A 20314-nucleotide genomic window follows, 5' to 3' on the forward strand; every position below is an offset into this window, starting at 1 on the left:
TTGTCTTCCTTGTCCAACGTCAACTCTTTAGCATGTCATATTTTAATGAGTGCTCACAATCATGAAAGATGTCCAAGATAGTATATTTATACGTGAAGACCTCTCTTTATTTATTACTTCCTATTAATTGCAACGATGACCAAAGCTATGTTTGTCAACTCTCAACAACTTTTATTCATCATACTTTTTCCATGTGAGCTCATTACTCTCCATAAGATCCATATGATCTCTTTGTTTCTTTTTTATCCCTTTTCTTTTATTCACTTAGGATCATGGCAAAATAATCAAGCCCTTGACTCAACACTAATCTTTATCATATATAGCTCACGGACTCGATTACATAGAGGGATCATAAAGCAAAACTCAAAACTAGATCATGCCACTACTAGATCAAGATATTACCAAAAGGATCGAACTAAGAAAAACAGTAAAGATAAAAGTGATGGTGATACGATACCGGGGCACTCCCCCAAGCTTGGAAGTTGCCAAGGGGAGTGCCAATATCCATGTGATTATGTCTCCTTTGTTGGTGAAGAAGGTGGAGTTGTTGATGACGGATAGTCGCACATCGAGCGTAGGAGGTCTTCTAACTTGCATATAATGCCCTTGAGTGCGATGATATGCTCCTTCAACAAAATATTTTCACGTGTGAGATACTTATTTTGTATACGAGCTAACTCAATCATCTTGAAAGCTTCAATCTCAGTTGGGGTAAGACGATTGTGATCAAGTTGAAGGATGTCTTCTGTTGCCGGAACTTGGTCCTCCGTGGTCTTCTTGATCCCTTCATCCTTGTTGATCTCCATAGGTTCTTCCCTCTTCAGGTCTATCTTCATTAGCCAAGCGTCGTTGCCCTCATTATTGGAGGAGGAGGGAGACGACATGATGCTTAGCATTGACAACCCTGGCAGAAAATAGCTCGAAACAAGAACAAGAGATTTTTGCATGATACGGTGGTCAAAACCCTTGGGAGATTATATAATGAATTTTTACCGACCAAAATACGAATTGTGTAAGAAAACGGAGTCCGGAGAGTGCACGAGGTGCCCACGAGGTAGGGGGCACGCCCAGTAGGGTAGGACGCGCCCTCCACCCTCGTGGAGGCCTCGTGTCCTTCCTGGACTGCTTCTTATTTTTCTATTTTTCTAATTATTCCAAAACAGAGAAATATTGCCTTAAAAACTGTTTTGGAGTCGGTTTACTTACCGTGCCACATACCTATTCCTTTTCGGAGTCTGAAGCATTCCGGAAAGTGTCCCTTATGTATTCCTCCGGGGTTAGGATTTCAATAATATTGTTTTCAACATTTATGGGATTACCTGAGATATAATGTTTGATTCTTTGATCGTTCACCACCTTCGGATTTGTGCCTTCGAAGTTGTTGATTTTTATGGCACCGGAATGATAGACCTCCTCGATAACGTAAGGACCTTCCCATTTAGAGAGAAGTTTTCCTGCAAAAAAATCTTAAACGAGAGTTGTATAGCAATACATAATCACCTACATTAAACTCACGCTTTTGTATCCTTTTGTCATGCCATCTTTTAACTTTTTCTTTAAATAATTTGGCATTCTCATAGGCTTGGGTTCTCCATTCATCAAGTGAGCCAATATCAAATAACCTCTTCTCTCTGGCAAGTTTGAAATCATAATTGAGCTCTTTAATAGCCCAATAAGCCTTATGTTCTAGTTCGAGAGGTAAGTGACATGCTTTTCCATAAACCATTTTATACGGAGACATACCCATAGGATTTTTATATGCAGTTCTATAGGACCATAATGCATCATCAAGTTTCTTGGACTAATTCTTCCCAGACCTATTGACAGTCTTTTGCAAAATTAATTTGAGCTCTCTATTACTCAATTCTACTTGACCACTAGACTGAGGGTGATAAGGAGATGCAATTATATGATTAACATCATACTTAGCAAGCATTTTACGGAAAGCACCATGAATAAAATGTGAACCACCATCAGTCATTAAATATCTAGGGACTCCAAATCTTGGAAAAATAACTTCTTTAAGCATTTTAATAGAAGTGTTATGATCAACACTAGTAGTTGGAATAGCTTCTACCCACTTAGTAACGTAATCAACAACAACTGAAATATGTGTATATCCATTAGAGGAAGGAAAAGGTCCCATATAGTCAAAGCCCCAAACATCAAATGGTTCAATAACGAGTGAATAGTTCATAGGCATTTCTTGACGTCTACTAATATTACCAATTCTTTGACATTCATCACAAGATAAGACAAACTTACGGGCATCTTTGAAGAGAGTAGCCAATAAAAACCGGATTGCAATACCTTGTGTGAAGTTCTATCTCCAGCATGGTGTCCTCCATAAGCTTCAGAGTGACACTTGTGCTGGATCTGTTCCTGTTCATGCTCAGGTACACAACGTCTAATAACACCATCTACTCCTTCTTTATAAAGATGTGGGTCATCCCAAAGGTAATGCCTCAAATCATAGAAGAACTTTTTCTTTTGCTGGTATGTGAAACTAGGTGGTATAAACTTAGCAACAATGTAATTAGCATAATCAGCATACCATGGAGCAGTATGAGAAGCATTTATAACATTTAATTGCTCATCAGGAAAGCTATCATCAATAGGTAGTGGGTCATCAAGCACATTTTCTAACCTAGAAGTTGTCTGCAACGGGGTTCTCAGCTCCCTTTCTATCAACAATATGTAAGTCAAATTGTCGTAGCAAGAGAACCCATCTAATAAGTCTAGGTTTAGCATCTTTCTTTTCCATAAGATATTTAATAGCAGCATGATCAGTGTGAATGGTTACTTTAGAATCAACAATATAAGGTCTGAACTTATCACAAGCAAATACAACTGCTAAGAATTCTTTTTCAGTAGTAGCATAATTTCTTTGAACATTGTCTAGGGTTTTACTATCATATTGAATAACGTTCAATTTCTTATCAACTCTTTGCCCTAGAACAGCACCTACAGCATAATCACTAGCATCACACATAATTTCAAAGGGTAAATTCCAATCAGGTGGCTGAACAATAGGTGCAGAGATTAATGCTTTCTTAAGTATTTCAAATGCTTCTACACAATCATCATCAAAAACAAATGGTATATCTTTTTGTAATAAATTAGTCAGAGGCCGAGAAATTTTTGAGAAGTCCTTAATGAACCTCCTATAAAATCCGGCATGACCAAGGAAATTTCTTATACCTTTGATGTCCTTGGGGCATGACATCTTTTCAATAGCATCAACCTTGGCTTTATCAACTTCAATACCTCTTTCAGAAACTTTATGCCCCAAGACAATACCTTCATTAACCATAAAGTGGCACTTTCCCAATTCAAGACAAGATTAGTTTCGTCACATCTCTGCAAAACTTGATCATGATTGCTCAAGCAATCATCAAAAGAAGATCCATAGACAGAGAAATCGTCCATGAAAACCTCACAAATCTTTTCACAAAAGTCAGAGAATATAGCCATCATGCATCTTTGAAAGGTAGCAGGTGCATTACATAAACCAAAAGGCAGACGTCTATAAGCAAAAGTACCAAAAGGGCAAGTAAAAGTAGTCTTTGATTGATCTTTGGCTGACACAGGTATTTGAGAGAAACCAGAATAACCATCTAGAAAGAAAAAATGTGTATGTTTGGATAATCTTTCTAGCATTGGATCGATAAAAGGTAAGGGGTAATGATCCTTTTTAGTGGCCTTATTTAATTTTTAGAAATCAATTACCATCCTATAACCTGTAATAATTCTTTGAGGAATCAATTCATCTTTATCATTAGGAACGACAGTAATACCTCCCTTCTTAGGGACACAATGGACATGACTTACCCACTGACTATCAGCAACGGGATAAATTATACCTGCCTCAAGGAGCTTTAGTATTTCCTTTCTTACCACTTCCTTCATTTTAGGATTCAGCCGTCGTTGATGATCACGAACTGGTTTAGCATCTTCTTCCAAATTTATTTTATGTTGACATAGAGTGGGACTAATGACCTTAATATCATCAAGAGTATACCCAATAGCAGCATGGTGCTTCTTCAGAGTTTTCAATAATCTCTCTTCCTCATGCTCTGAAAGGTTAGCACTAATAATAACAAGATATATCTTTTTCTCATCAAGATAAGCATATTTAAGAGTATCAGGCAACGGTTTAAGCTCAAACACGGGATCACCCTTGGGTGGAGGAGGAACCCCTAGGATTTCAACAGGCAAATTGTGTTTCAGAATAGGTTCCTGTTTAAAGAATACTTCATCTATTTCCCTTCTTTCATTCATAAACATATCATTTTCATGGTCTAGCAAATATTGTTCTAAAGGATCACTAGGAGGTACGGCAATGGAAGCAAGACCAATAATTTCATCCTTACTAGGTAATTCTTCTTCTTCACGGTGTTGTCTACTAAATTTAGAGAAATTAAATTCATGAGACATATCATCTAAACCGATAGTAACAACATCCTTTTTGCAATCTATCTTAGCATTAACAATGTTTAAGAAGGGTCTACCAAATATAATGGGACAAAAGCTATCTTGTGGGGAACCAAGAATAAGAAAATCAGCAGGATATTTATTTTTCCCACACAAGACTTCAACATCCCTAACAATTCCCATTGGTGAAATAGTATCTCTATTGGCAAGTTTAATCGTGACATCAATATCTTCTAACTCAACAGGTGCAATATCATGCATAATTTCTCTATATAGGCCAATAGGTATTGCACTAGCACTGGCACCCATATCACATAAACCATGATAACAATGATCTCCTATTTTAACAGAAATAACATGCATGCCTACCATAGGTCTAGGTTTATCTTCAGCACAAGGTTTAGCAATTCTAGCAGTTTCATCACAGAAATAAATAGCATGCCCATCAATATTATCAGCCAAGAGATCTTTAACAATAGCAATATCAGGTTCAACTTTAATTTTCTCAGAAGGTGTATAATTTTTAATATTGCTTTTACGAACCACAGTTGAAGCTTTAGCATGATCCTTTATCCTGACAGGGAAAGGTGGTTTCTCAACATAAGAAGTAGGAATAATAGGATCATTATAAGTGATAGTCTTTTCTTCAACTTTAATAGGTGCAGCTACTTTTACTTCTATGGGAGGATGATATTTAAACCACTTTGCCTTGGGGAGATCAACATAAGTAGCAAAAGATTCACAGAAAGAAGCTACTATCTCAGAGTCAAGTCCATATTTAGTGCTAAATTTACAAAAAACATCGGTATCCATAAAAGATTTAACACAATCAAACCTAGGTGTCTTACCTAACTCCTTACCTTTGTCGAGGTCCCAATCTTCAGAGTTGCGTTTAATTCTTTCCAATAAATCCCATTTGAATTCAATAGTCTTCATCATAAAAGAGCCAGCACAAGAAGTATCAAGCATGGTGTGATCGCTATCAGAAAGCCGAGCATAATTTTTTTGAATAATCATTTCTCTTGAGAGCTCATGATTGGGGCATGAATATAACATTGATTTAAGCCTCCCCAAGCTTGAGCGATGCTTTCTCCTTCACGAGGCCAAAAATTATATATATAATTGCGATCACGATGAACAAGATGCATAGGATAAAACTTCTGATGAAATTCCAATTTCAATCGTTTGTAATTCCATGACCCTGTATCATCACATAGCCTATACCATGTCGATGCATCTCCCTTCAAAGATAAAGGGAAGACCTTATTCTTAACAACATCTCTGGGTACACCTGCAAGCTTAAATAATCCACATACTTCATCCACATATATTAAGTGCTCATCAGGATGCTTTGTTCCATCTCCTACAAAAGGATTAGCTAGCAGTTTTTCTATCATACCCGAAGGAATTTTGAAGCAGACATTTTCATTTTCAGTAGGTTCAGTAGGTTGAGGAGCAACTCTTTGCTCCACTGGTCGGGGTGAAGATACCCCGAACAAGCCCCTTAGAGGATTACTTTCCATAGTAACAAGTGACAGTAAATTTCAGCACACTATATAAATTTTTCCTTACCAAATTCCACCTACCAAAGGCGCTTCACTCCCCGGCAACGGCGCCAGAAAAGAGTCTTGATGACCCACAAGTATAGGGGATCTATCGTAGTCCTTTCGATAAGTAAGAGTGTCGAACCCAAGGAGGAGCAGAAGGAAATGATAAGCGGTTTCCAGCAAGGTATTCTCTGCAAGTACTAAAATAAGTGGTAACATATAGTTTTGTGATAGGATAATTTGTAACGAGCAACAAGTAACAAAAGTAAATAAAGGCAGCAAGGTGGCCCAATCCTTTTTGTAGCAAAGGACAAGCCTGGACAAACTCTTATATAGAGAAAAGCGCTCCCGAGGACACATGGGAATATCGTCAAGCTAGTTTTCATCATGTTCATATGATTCGCATTCGGTACTTTGGTAATTTTGTATGTGGGTGGACCGGTGCTTGGGTACTGTCCTTACTTGGACAAGCATCCCACTTATGATTAACCTCTATTGCAAGCATCCACAACTACAACAAAAGTATTAAGGTAAACCTAACCATAGCATGAAACATATGGATCCAAATCAGCCCCTTACGAAGCAACGCATAAACTAGGGTTTAAGCTTCTATCACTCTAGCAACCCATCATATACTTATTACTTCCCAATGCCTTCCTCTAGGCCCAAATAATGGTGAAGTGTTATGTAGTCGACGTTCACATAACACCACTAGAGGAGAGACAACATACATCTCATCAAAATATCGAACGAATACCAAATTCACATGACTACTAATAGCAAGACTTCTCCCATGTCCTCAGGAACAAACGTAACTACTCACAAAGCATAATCATGTTCATAATCAGAGGGGTATTAATATGCATATAGGATCTGAACATATGATCTTTCAGCAAATAAACCAACTAGCATCAACTACAAGGGGTAATTAACACTACTAGCAACCTACTAGTACCAATCCCGGACTTGGAGACAAGAATTGGATACAAGAGATGAACTAGGGTTTTGAGAGGAGATGGTGCTGATGAAGATGTTGATGGAGATTGCCCTGTCCCGATGAGAGGAGCGTTGGTGATGACGATGGCGATGATTTCCCCCTCCCGGAGGGAAGTTTCCCTGGCAGAACAGCTCTGCCGGAGCCCTAGATTGGTTCCGCCAAGGTTCCGCCTCGTGGCGGTGGAGTTTCGTCCGAGGAGATGGCTTCTGATTTTTTTCTCATCTAAAGACTTCATATAGCAGAAGATGGATATCGGAGGGCCACCAAGGGGCCCACGAGGTAGGGGGGCGCGCCCAGGAGCGTAGGGCGCGCCCCCACCCTCGTGGGCAGGGTGTGGCCCCCCTGGTGAACTTCTTGCACTCAGTATTTTTTATATATTCTAAAAACGTCTTCCGTGAAGTTTCAGGACTTTTGGAGCTGTGCAGAATAGGTCTGTATTATTTTCTCCTTTCCCAGCCCAGAATCCCAGCTGCCGGCATTCTCCCTGTTTATGTAAACCTTGTAAAATAAGAGAGAATAGGCATAAGTATTGTGACATAATGTGTAATAACAACCCATAATGCAATAAATATCGATATAAAAGCATGATGCAAAATGGACGTATCAGATATTTCAAAAGAATAAACGGGCTCATAGCAATTATCATAGCATTCAACCATTGGTAAGAACGAAGGGACATTAAACAATGTATGAGTTGGAGGGTTACTCTCATTAGAAGGTGGGCACGGGTAGCTAATCCGCTCTTCCTCCTTTTGTTCTACGCTCTCCTCGTCATCTTTTTCATCCAATGGGCTCACAGTTTCATCAATTCCTTCTTCCGTAGACTCCTGTAAAATATTAGTATTTTCTCGGACAGCGGAGATTTTCTCAATAAATTCATCAATATCGGAATTATATTTATAATTATCATAGCAATATTTAAGGATGGCAAAATTTCCAGGTCTATAAACATGATCATCAAAAGCTTCATACTTAAAAAACAAAGATTCAATTTCATAAGCACCCTTAAAAGCAACAAATTCTTCTATTCATTCCACATCATAATAATCATATCTACCATTGGCATAAGAAGCCAAGGTTTCATTATCATTAAATTTGCATGAAAAGGGGAGGTGTGGAGCGTTCATCCTGGAGCAACAAGTATAATCATATCTCCGGCATAAATTCCAAGCATACCAATGCAACATATCAATTTGATCCCATGATAGTTTCCCTTTTTATGTCAAGCGATAATCCCTAAAGTATTAATGTTGATCCAATGTTACTCCCATTGTTAAGTTGAATCGGGTTGTCTCAGGTTTATCAAAGTAGTGCATAATATTTTTCACATAACGAGCATCGAGGGTTTTAGGAGGTTCCCCATTTCCATGGGTAGCAAGTATCACTAATTTTGTGTGTGTTCCGTGTTCCATATCCATAGTAAAGATAGAGAACAACTTAGAACAGAAAATAGAAACAACTTATTGATAAAGCAAACAAGCACACATGATAATATTCACCCCACGCAATTGCTCCCAAACAACGGCGCCAGAAAAAGGTCTTGATAACCCACAAGTACAGGGGGTCATTTGTAGCCTTCTTCGATAAATAAGAGTGTCGAACCCAACGAGAAGGTAGAACAAATATTCACTCAAGTTCTATCGACCACTGATACAACTCTACGCACACTTGATGTTTGCTTTACCTAAAACAAGTATGTAACTATTTTGCAAGAATAAAACTACAAGTACTTGGCGAGAATAAAACTACGAATAAATTGCGAGATAATAAAAGTAGATAGCTTTTGTCAACAAGAAAGTCATTTGTCCCTAGGCAATCGATAACAAGTACAGGTAATCATTCTTGTAATTTCATATGAGGGAGAGCCATGAGCTAACATACTTTCTCTACTTGGATCATATGCACTTATGATTGGACCGCTAGCAAGCATCCGCAACTACTAAAGATCATTAAGGTCGTGAAACCCAACCATAGCATTAAGTATCAAGTCCTCTTTACTCCCATACGCCATAACCCACTTACCCGTGTTTAAGCTTCTGCCAGTCTTGCAACCCACCATAAGCGGACCATCAACATATTGCAACACCCTATAGCGAGGATCCCTCCGTTTGCGTGACACGGAAGGCACCGTAGGACAGCACCATAAATAAAATATACAATCATACCAACCAAGATCACGATTAACCCACAGGACAAAACAGACCGACTCAAACATCATAGGATAGCCAAATATCATTGGGAAATAATATATGGAGTTGATCACCATGTTTAAGTAGAGATTACAGCGGGGAGAAGAGGTGTTACACTGCTGCATAGATGGGGAGAGAGTGGGTGTTGATGGTAGCAAGGTTGTTGATGTATATCGTCGTCACAATCCTAGCCCCTGCGGCACTCTGGCACCACTGGGAGAGAGGGGGAGACAGCCTCCCTCCTTATTCTTCCTTGGCCCCCCTAGATGGGAGGAGAGTCCCCCCTCTGTTCCATGGCCTCCATGGTGGCGGAGGGGTAGGAGCCCCTCCGAGATTGGATTTCCCTTTCTGTTCTCTTTTGTTTCGCGTCCCCCAGATCTGGCCCTTCATGGTTCCTTAAATCCTAGAGATCCGTAACTCCGATTGCGCTGAAATTTTTACACATTTTTTCCATAAATTATCTTTCTTGCACCAGAAGAAGGGCCCCAACCGACTTTTGAGGAGGGCGTAAGACACCTGGGCTGCCAGGGGGTGCCCAACGCGCCCTAGTGGGTTGTGGTCACTGTGGGCCCCCGTTTGCGTTGATTCCAAGTCCCAAAAATCACATATATTCGAAAATAATTCTTTGTAAATTTTTATTGCATTTGGACTTCGTTTGATAGGGATATTCTGCGAAACAAAAAACATGCAAAAATAGGAACTGGCACTGGATCTATAGGTTAGTCCAATAAATCATATAAAATGTTGCCAAAAGTATGTGAAAGTTGTATAATATTGGCATGAAACAATAAAAAATTATAGATACGACATAACCCACAAGTATAGGGGATCGCAAACTTTTTCGAGGGTAGAGTATTCAACCCAAATTTATAGATTCGACACAAGGGGAGCCAAAGAATATTGGGTTTTTTACACCTGTGCCCCTAGTTCCTTAGCTCTACTCATTCATCCCCGCGCTCTTAATTTTTTCTCAATTTTCCCCACTCCCTTGCCAGAAACTCTCAGAACCGGTCACAATGGACGTTGCCGTCGGGTCAAAGGCTTGACTGTTAACTCTGATGAGTGGGGCCGTGCTAGACTGTGTCGTCCGTTGGACCTGACAAGTGGGGCCGCGTTGGGTTGTGTCATTGTTCGACCATCGGGCCATGGTTTCTTTGGGCCGTCCCTTGCATTAAATGCCTGCACGCGCCGCCAGGACAGAAGCCTGCTATGCATGCACCCAGCAAAACCTGCCTGCGTGCGTCGATCGAGCCTACATGCGCCGATGCCACGATGCGCCGACCGAGCCTGCATACGCCGATGCGTCCGCCACGATGCACTAACCGAGCAGCTTTCTTGCATGCCAGCCACCACGGATGCAATGACGGTCACTGCTGTTGGTTCCTCTTTTCTAGCTAGGTGGCTATGCTACCTCTTGAGCATGCGTTTGTTTTCCCTTGAAGAGGAAAGGGTGATGCATCAAAGTAGCGTAAGTATTTCCCTCAGTTTTTGAGAACCAAGGTATCAATCCAGTAGGAGACTACACGCAAGTCGCCTAGTACCTGCACAAACAAACAAGAACCTCACAACAAATGCGATAAAGGGGTTGTCAATCCCTTCACGGTCACTTACGAAAGTGAGATCTGATAGAGATAATAAGATAAATATTTTTGGTATTTTTGTTGTATAGATTGAAAAGTAAAGATTGCAAAATAAACGGCGACAAAAATAGCTAGTTGATGGGAAAATAATATGATGTAAAGTAGACCCGGGGGCCATAGGTTTCACTAGTGGCTTCTGTCAAGATGGCATATATTATGATGGGTGAACAAATTACTGCCGAGCAATTGATAGAAAAGCGCATAGTTATGATGATATCCAGGCATGATCATGAACATAGGCATCACGTCCGTGTCAAGTAGACCGAAACGATTCTGCATCTACTACTATTACTCCACACATCGACCGCTATCCAACATGCATGAGTATTAAGTTCATAAGAACAGAGTAACGCATTAGGCAAGATGACATGATGTAGAGGGATAAACTCAAGCAATATGATATAAACCCTACCTTTTTATCCTTGATTGCAATAATACAATACGTGCCTTGTGTTGGGATCTATGGTAGGGTGCGTCGATTGCAACTTAAAATTTTCCTACGCGCAGAACAACCAAGAACATGCTACGGGAGATGGATCACAGTTCGTTACCACTAGACGCGCAGTGTTGTGCAGCGGAAGAAGAGTTGGGGCAGCGCGTCCGCGTGGATCGTCTCCTCCTCGTCCGATCTCCCTCGTACAGCTGGTCGTCGGTTCCCACATACAGGTTCGCCGAAGCGGCGCAAGTGCACCACCTCTAATGGTATCCGCGTGTGTAGGAGGAACGTTGTGCGGCGGACTGCTAGGTCCGATCACACAACCGGCGGCGAGTGGAGGTGTCTATTCTCTACACATGCAAACCCTAGTGATAGCGCCAAAGTGATCAACCGCATGAGTGTGCCGCACCCCACTTTATATAGGCGTCCGTCGTGGGCTCAACACTTGGGCCTCGCACGGACCCTAAAGCCCATAAGTCTACTCGGCCATAATCCGAATACAACTCGGATCATATCCAACCAGTGTCCTCGGATCCGACCTCGTAGGTTCCTTCCCTTAAGCGCGCGACCCCTTAGGTTCAAGCCGGCTTGGTCGCAGTTTGGATCATCTCCAGACTACATGGCTGGTAGCTGCCTCTAGCAAGGCGTGCCGACCACCAAGAAGACGTTGAAGCTGGTTAGGTGAACCTGTACATCACACTTCCATTCCTTTTGCCACATGATATATGTTGTCGGGCTTAAGGCAAGTCTATCATCCTTGTGCTAGCCCGACCTCTTTCTCGTTCCAGTGATGCCGACCACAAACCAGATTATCTCATAATCCTTGTCGCATGGCCATGCTTATCCTAGTCGGATCACACGAGGGGCCGAGAGTATATCTCTCCTGATCGGAGGGGCAAATCCCATCTTGCTCGACCATATCTCGCAGCATGGGTCTGGACAAGCCCGAAACCTACCTTTGTAACTACCCAGTCACGGAGTAGCGTTTGGTTGGCCCAAAGCAAGTATGTTACCATCCCGAGTACATGCGCCAGCTCAAGTCTCAGGACATAGAATGTATGTTGTACTAGAGACTAACAGATGACATATCGCTACGTCTCATAGTTGGGTCTGTCCGACTCGGACCTTATCTCAACTCGGATCCGACTATGTCAAATCTGACCAGATCCTTCCGAGTCCATATTATCCGGTTAGCATCCAATGCCCCATGGCTAGTGAGACCAAGCCATCGACCGTGTCATATGCTAGTCTAGATGGCTGCGCGTCCACACAGCCCTTTCGACTAGGGACCTTTTAGGACGTTCATCATACAATGCATAGTCCCACAAACAAGTCACGTACTTACTGATACACATCATTGATAATGTCCAAGGACTATCTTTATTCATAAACACCTAGGAAATATCATCATACATGATTGCCTCAAGGGCATATCTCCAACACCTTGCTGCCCCTACTATCACTGGAAAAGGACACCGCAAGATTGAACCCAAAGCTAAGCACTTCTCCCATTGCAAGAAAGATCAATCTAGTAGGCCAAACCAAACTGATAATTCGAAGAGACTTGCAAAGATATCAAATCATGCATATAAAAATTCAGAGAAGAATCAAATGATGTTCATAGATAATCTTAATCATAAACCCACAATTCATTGGATCTCGGCAAACACACCGTAAAAAGAATTACATTGAATAGATCTCCAAGAACATCGAGGAGAACTTTGTATTGAGATCCAAAGAGAGAGAAGAAGCCATCTAGCTAATAACTATGGACCCGAAGGTCTGTGGTAAACTACTCACACATCATCGGAGAGGCTATGGTGTTGATGTAGAAGCCCTCTGTGAGCGAATCCCCCTCCGGCAGATCGCCGAAAAAGGTCCCCAGATGGGATCTCACGTGTACAGAAGGTTGCGGCGGTGGAAAATTGGTTTCGTGGCTCTCCCAGATGTTTTGGGGGTATAAGAGTATATATAGGCGAAATAAGTAGGTCGGTGGAGCTGCAAGGGGCCCACAAGGGTGGGGGGCGCGCCTGCCCCCCTAGGCGTGCCGCCCTACCTCGTGGCTGCCTCACTGCTTCCTTGACCTCCACTCCAAGTCTCCTGGATTCCGTTTGTTCCAAAAAAGATCCTCGTGAAGGTTTCATTCCGTTTGGATTCCGTTTGATATTCTTTTTTCTGCGAAACACCGAAATAGGCAAAAAAAACAGTAATTTGCACTGGGCCTTCGGTTAATAGGTTAGTCCCAAAAATAATATAAAAGTGCATAATAAAGCCCATTAAACATCCAAAACAGATAATATAATAGCATGGAACAATAAAAAATTATAGATACATTGGAGACGTATCAAGCATCCCCAAGCTTAATTCCTGCTCGTCCTCGAGTAGGTAAATGATAAAAACAGAATTTTTGATGTGGAATGCTACCTAACATAATTTTCAATGTAGTTCTCTTTATTGCAGCATGAATATTTAGATACAAAAGATTCTAGATAGAAGTTTAATATTGACATCAAAATTATAATACTTCAAGCATGCTAACCAAGCAATTATGCCTTATCAAAATAACATAGCCAAAGAAAGCTTATACCTACAAAATCATATAGTTTGGACATGCTTCATTTTTTTCACACAAAATGCTCCCATCATGCACAACCCCGATGACAAGCCAAGCAATTGTTTTATACTTTAGCCTTTTCAAACTCTTTCAACTTTCATGCAATATATGAGCGTGAGCCATGGATATAGCACTATGGGTGGAATAGAATATGATGATGGAGGTTGTGTGAGAAGACAAAAAGGGAGAAAGTCTCACATTGACATGGCTAATCAACAGGCTATGGAGATGCCCATCAATTGATGTCAATGCAAGGAGTAGGGATTGCCATTCAACGGATGCACTAGAGCTATAAATATATGAAAGCTCAACAAAAGAAACTAAGTGGGTGTGCATTCAACTTGCTTGCTCAGGAAGACCTAGGGCATTTTGAGGAAGCCCATTATTGGAATATACAAGCCAAGTTCTCAAATGAAAAATTCCCACTAGTATATGAAAGTGAAAAAATAGGAGACTCTCTATCATGAAGATCATGGTGCTACTTTGAAGCACTAGTGTGGAAAACGGATAGTAACATTGCCCCTTCTCTCTTTTTCTCTCATTTTTTGGGCCTCTCTTTTTTATGGCATTTCTAATTTTTTTCGAAGAAGTTTCCTCACATGGGACAATGCTCTAATAATGAAAATCATCACACTTTTATTTACTTACAACTGAAGAATTACAACTCGATACTTATAATAAAATATGACTATGTGAATGCCTCCGGCGGTGTACCGGGATATGCAATGAATCAAGAGTGACATGTATGAAAAAATTATGAAGGTGGCTTTACCACAAATACGATGTCAACTACATGATCATGCAAAGCAATATGAAAATGATGGAGCGTGTCATAATAAATGGAACGGTGGAAAGTTGCATGGCAATATATCTCGGAATGGCTATGGAAATGCCATAATAGGTAGGTATGGTGGCTGTTTTGAGGAAGATATAAGGAGTCTTATGTGTGATAGAGTGTATCATATCACGGGGTTTGGATGCACCGGCGAAGTTTGCACCAACTCTCGAGGTGAGAAAGGGCAATGCACGGTACCGAAGAGGCTAGCAATGATGGAAGGGTGAGAGTGCGTATAATCCATGGACTCAACTTTAGTCATAAGGAACTCACATACTTATTGCAAAAATCTACAAGTCATCAAAACCAAGCACTACACGCATGCTCCTAGGGGGATAGATTGGTAGGAAAAGACCATCGCTCGTCCCCGACCGCCACTCATAAGGAAAGCAATCAAAGAACACCCCATGCTTCAAATTTGTCACACAACTTTTACCATACACGCATGCTACGGGACTTGCCAACTTCAACACAAGTATTTATCAATTCCACAATTACTCAACTAGCACAACTATAATATTACCATCTTTATATCTCAAAACAACTATCAAGTATCAAGCTTCTCATAACATTTAATGCACTCTATATGAAAGTTTTTATTATACCCATCTTGGATGCCTATCTTATTAGGACTAATTTCATAACCAAAGAAAATTACCATGCTGTTCTAAAAGACTCTCAAAATAATATAAGTGAAGCATGAGAGATCAATAATTTCTATAAAATAAAACCACCACCGTGCTCTAAAAAGGATATAAGTGAAGCACTAGAGCAAAATTATCTAGCTTAAAAGATATAAGTGAAGCACATAGAGTATTCTAATAAATTACGATTCGTGTGTGTCTCTCCAAAAATGTGTGTACAGAAAGGATGATTGTGGTAAACTAAAAGCAAAGAGTCAAATCGTACAAGACGCTCCAAGAAAAACACATATCATGTGGTGAATAAGAATATAGCCTCAAGTAAAGTTACCAATCGATGAAGACAAAAGAGGGGATGCCTTCCGGGGCATCCCCAAGCTTAGGCTTTTGGTTGTCCTTGAATTTTACCTTGGGGTGCCTTGGTCATCCCCAAGCTTAGGCTCTTGCCACTCCTTGTTCCGAAATCCATCAAATCTTTACCCAAAAACTTGAAAACTTCACAACACAAAATTCAACAGAAAATCTCATGAGCTCCGTTAGTATAAGAAAACAAATCACCACCTTAAGGTACTGTAATAACCTCATTCTTTATTTATATTGGTGTTAAACCTACTATATTCCAACTTCTGTATGGTTCATACCCCCGATATTAGCCATATATTCATCAAAATAAGTAAACAACACACGAAAAACAGAATCTGTCAAAAACAAAATAGTCTGTAGTAATCTGTAGGTTTCGAATACTTATGTAACTTCAAAAATCCTGAGAAATCAGGACGTCCTAAATAATTTGTATATTGATCTACTGCAGTTGTAATCAGTATTTTATCGCTCTCTAGTTAAAAATGAAAATTATTCTCGTGAGTGCATACTTTCTGTTTTTTTCAGCAAGATGAAATAACAATCATCCAAGAAGATCCTAAAGGCTTTACTTGGCACAAACACTAATTAAAACATAAAAAACACAATCATAATAGAGGATAGATGATTTATTTATTACTAAATAGGAACAAAAAGCAAGGAACAAAAATAAAATTGGGCTGCCTCCCAACAAGCGCTATTGTTTAACGCCCCTAACTAGGCGTAAAAGCAAGAATAGATCTAGGTATTATCATTTTTGGTCTTTTTAAAAGGGTTTTGCTCGGATCCGGGAGGTTCCTTACTCGGAGATTTTTAGATCTAGAGCATCCAACCGCTTATTACAAAGAGTGATCAACATATTCAAGCGGTGAAGGTTCCCACTAACATTTTTAAGGGGTTTGAGAGATTTTTGCAAAATTTTAGTTACTTCGCATATTTTCTCAAAAACTTGGGTTCCCTCTTGAGTATAATGGAGTCCCTTTTGTGGGGCAGTATTCCTACTATTCCCTCTATAATCTCATACGCAATATTGGGATCAACGTCAATAAAACTTCCTTTAGCGGAAAAGTCCAAGAGTTGTCTATGGGACATGGTTAGCCCAACATAAAAATTGCGAAGCAAAATCTTGAAATCCCCCCGATAGTGCAATTACGATAGGATTCTATCATCCTGTACCAAGCACCCTTTAAGTTTTCTCCTTGTCTTTGTTTGAAGTGAAGAACTTCAGAATCGGGAGACAAAGGAAGAGAAGAAGGGCTCGCCATGAAGATGAAACAAATGATCTAACACACGGACACACGAGAGGCAAGCGAAAAGAGATGAACGGAAAAATGACGAACAGAAAAGAGGCGAATAAAACGACAAGGGTGAAGGGGGGGAGAGGAAAACGAGAGGCAAATGGCAAATAATGTAATGCGAGGGATAAGAGTTTGTGATGGGTACTTGGTATGTCTTGACTTGGCGTAGATCTCCCCGACAACGGCGCTAGAAATCCTTCTTGCTAGAAAAGCGCATAGTTATGATGATATCTAGGCATGATCATGAACATAGGCATCACGTCCGTGTCAACTAGACCGAAACAATTCTGCATCTACTACTATTACTCCACACATCGACCGCTATCCAGCATGCATCTAGAGTATTAAGTTCATAAGAACAGAGTAACGCATTAGGAAAGATGACATGATGTCGAGGGATAAACTCAAGCAATATGATATAAAACCCATCTTTTTATCCTCGATGGCAACAATACAATACGTGCCTTGCTACCCTACTATCACTAGGAAAGTACACCACAAGATTGAACCCAAAGATAAGCACTTCTCCCATTGCAAGAAAGATCAATCTAGTAGGCCAAACCAAACAGATAATTCGAAGAGACTTGAAAAGATATCAAATCATGCATATAAGAATTTAGAGAAGAATCAAATGATGTTCATATATAATCTTAATCATAAACCCACAATTCATCAGATCTCAGCAAACACACCGCAAAAAGAATTACATCGAATAGATCTCCAAGAACATCGAGGAGAACTTTGTATTGAGATCCAAAGAGAGAGAAGAAGCCATCTAGATAATAACTATGGACCCGAAGGTCTGTGGTAAACTACTCACACATCATCAGAGAGGCTATGGTGTTGATGTAGATGCCCTCCGTGATCGAATCCCCCTTCGGCAAATCGCCAGAAAAGGTCCCCAGATGGGATCTCACGGGTAGAGTAGGTTGCGGCGGTGGAAAAGTGGTTTCGTGTCTCCCTCTGATGTTTTCAGGGTATAAGAGTATATAGAGGCGAAAAAAGTAGCTCGGTGGAGCTACGAGGCGCCCACGAGGGTGGGGGGGGGGGCGCCTGCCCCCTGGGCGTGCCACCCCACCTCGTGGCCGCCTCGCTGCTTCCTTGACCTCCACTCCAAGTCTCCTGGATTGCGTTTGTTCCAAAAAAGATCCACACGAAGGTTTCATTTTGTTTGGATTCTGTTTGATATTCTTTTTCTGCGAAACACTGAAATAGGCAAAAAAACAGCAATTTGCACTGGGCCTTCGGTTAATAGGTTAGTCCCAAAAATAATATAAAAGTGCATAATAAAGCCCATTAAACATCCAAAACAGATAATATAATAGCATGGAACAATGAAAAATTATAGATACGTTGGAGATGTATCAGGCTACATATTTGTGGCTTTTTGGTATGTCTCCAACATATCTATAATATATGAAGTATTCATGCCATGTTTACAACAATTTTATATGGTTTTGGTATGATTTGCATGGAACTAACCCAGACTGATGCTGTTTTCAGTGGAACTACTGTGGTGTTGTTTTTTGTGCAGAAATGAAAGTTCTCCAAATGAGTTGAAACTTTTTGACGATTTTTTTGGAACAAAAGAGACTCCCGAAGCTTCGTGGGAGGGCTAGAAGAGCCACGAGGAGGGCACAACCCACCAGGGGGCGTGATACGTCTCCAACGTATCTATAATTTTTGATTGTTCCATGCTATTATATTATCATTCTTGGATGTTTTCTAATCATTTTATATCATTTTTGGGACTAACCTATTGACATAGTGCCAAGTGCCAGTTGCTGTTTTCTGCATGTTTTTTACATCGCAAGAAATCAATATCAAACAGAGTCCAAACACCGTGAAACTTTTTGTGGATTTTTTATGGACCAGAAGAACACCAATGGGCCAGAGCAGCACCTGGAGGGGTGCCCCGAGGGGGGCACAATCCTCCTGGGCGCGCTTGGGCCCCAGGCGCACCCAGGTGGGTTGTGCCCACCTCGGTGGCCTCCCGCACCCCCTCTTTACCCTATAAATTCCCAAAAATTCTAGAAACCCTCGGGGTAAACCTAGATCAGATGTTCCACCGCCGCAGGCCTCTATAGCCACCGAAAACCAATCTAGACCCTTTCTAGCACCCTGCCAGAGGGGGGAATCATCTTCGCATGCCATCTTCATCGTCTCGGCGGCCACCACGATGAGGAAGGAGTAGTCCACCCTCGGGGCTGAGGGTTTGTATCAGTAGGTATGTGTTTAATCTCTCTCTCCCTCTCTCATGTTCTTGAGATGTTACGATCTTGATGTATCGCGGGCTTTGTTAATATAGTCGGATCATATGGTGTTTTCCTGTAACACCCACGATGCGGCTATATCTCCCACATGTAGGCATGTCGCAAGAGGGGTAATCTTTACACATCCCATGTACTGAATAAGAAAGGGATAAAGAGTTGGCTTACAATCGCCACTTCAAACAATACATAAACATCATACATTAACCAGAATACAATCAAGGTCCGACTATGGAACCAACATAAAATAAAGACACCCTAAATGCTAGATCCCCGATCGTCTCAACTGGGCTCCACTACTGATCAAAAGGAAACAAAACACCACAACGAAAAGGTCTTCATCGAGCTGCCACTTGAGCTCGGTTGCATCACCTGCACTGGTATCATCGGCACCTGCAACTGTTTGGAAGTATTTGTGAGTCACGGGGACTCAGCAATATCACACCCTCGCGATCAAGACTATTTAAACTTATGGGTAGGAAAGGGTAGTGAGGTGGAGCTGCAGCCAGCACTAGCATATATGGTGGCTAACTTACGCAAAAAAGAGCGAGAAGAGAAGCAATGCAACGGTGTGAACTAGAAGTGATCAAGAAGTGATCCTGAAACTACTTACGTTCAAACATAACTCCAAAGCCGTGTTCACTTCCCGAACTCCGCCGGAAAGAGACCATCACGGCTACACACGCGGTTGATGCATTTTAGTTAAGTTAAGTGTCAAGTTCTCTACAACCGGTAATTAACAAATTCCCATCTGCCCATAACCGCGGGCACGGCTTTCAAAAGTTCAAAACCTTGCAGGGGTGTCCCAACTTAGCCCATCACAATCTCTCACGGTCAACGAAGGATATTCCTTCTAGCGGGAAGACCCGATCAGTCTTGGAATCCCGGTTACAAGACATTTCGACAATGGTAAAACAAGACCAGCAAAGCCGCCCGATTGTCCAAGATTCTGGTAAAACAACATCCTGATAGGAGCTGCACATATCTCATTCTCAGGGCAACACCGGATTGTCCAAGATTCTGGTAGGCCAGCCCAGAGTTGCCCCTGGTGGC

Source organism: Triticum urartu, chromosome 6A (assembly GCF_056163025.1).
Source record: "Triticum urartu cultivar PI428250 chromosome 6A, HENAU_Tu73, whole genome shotgun sequence".
Classification (NCBI taxonomy): domain Eukaryota; kingdom Viridiplantae; phylum Streptophyta; class Magnoliopsida; order Poales; family Poaceae; genus Triticum; species Triticum urartu.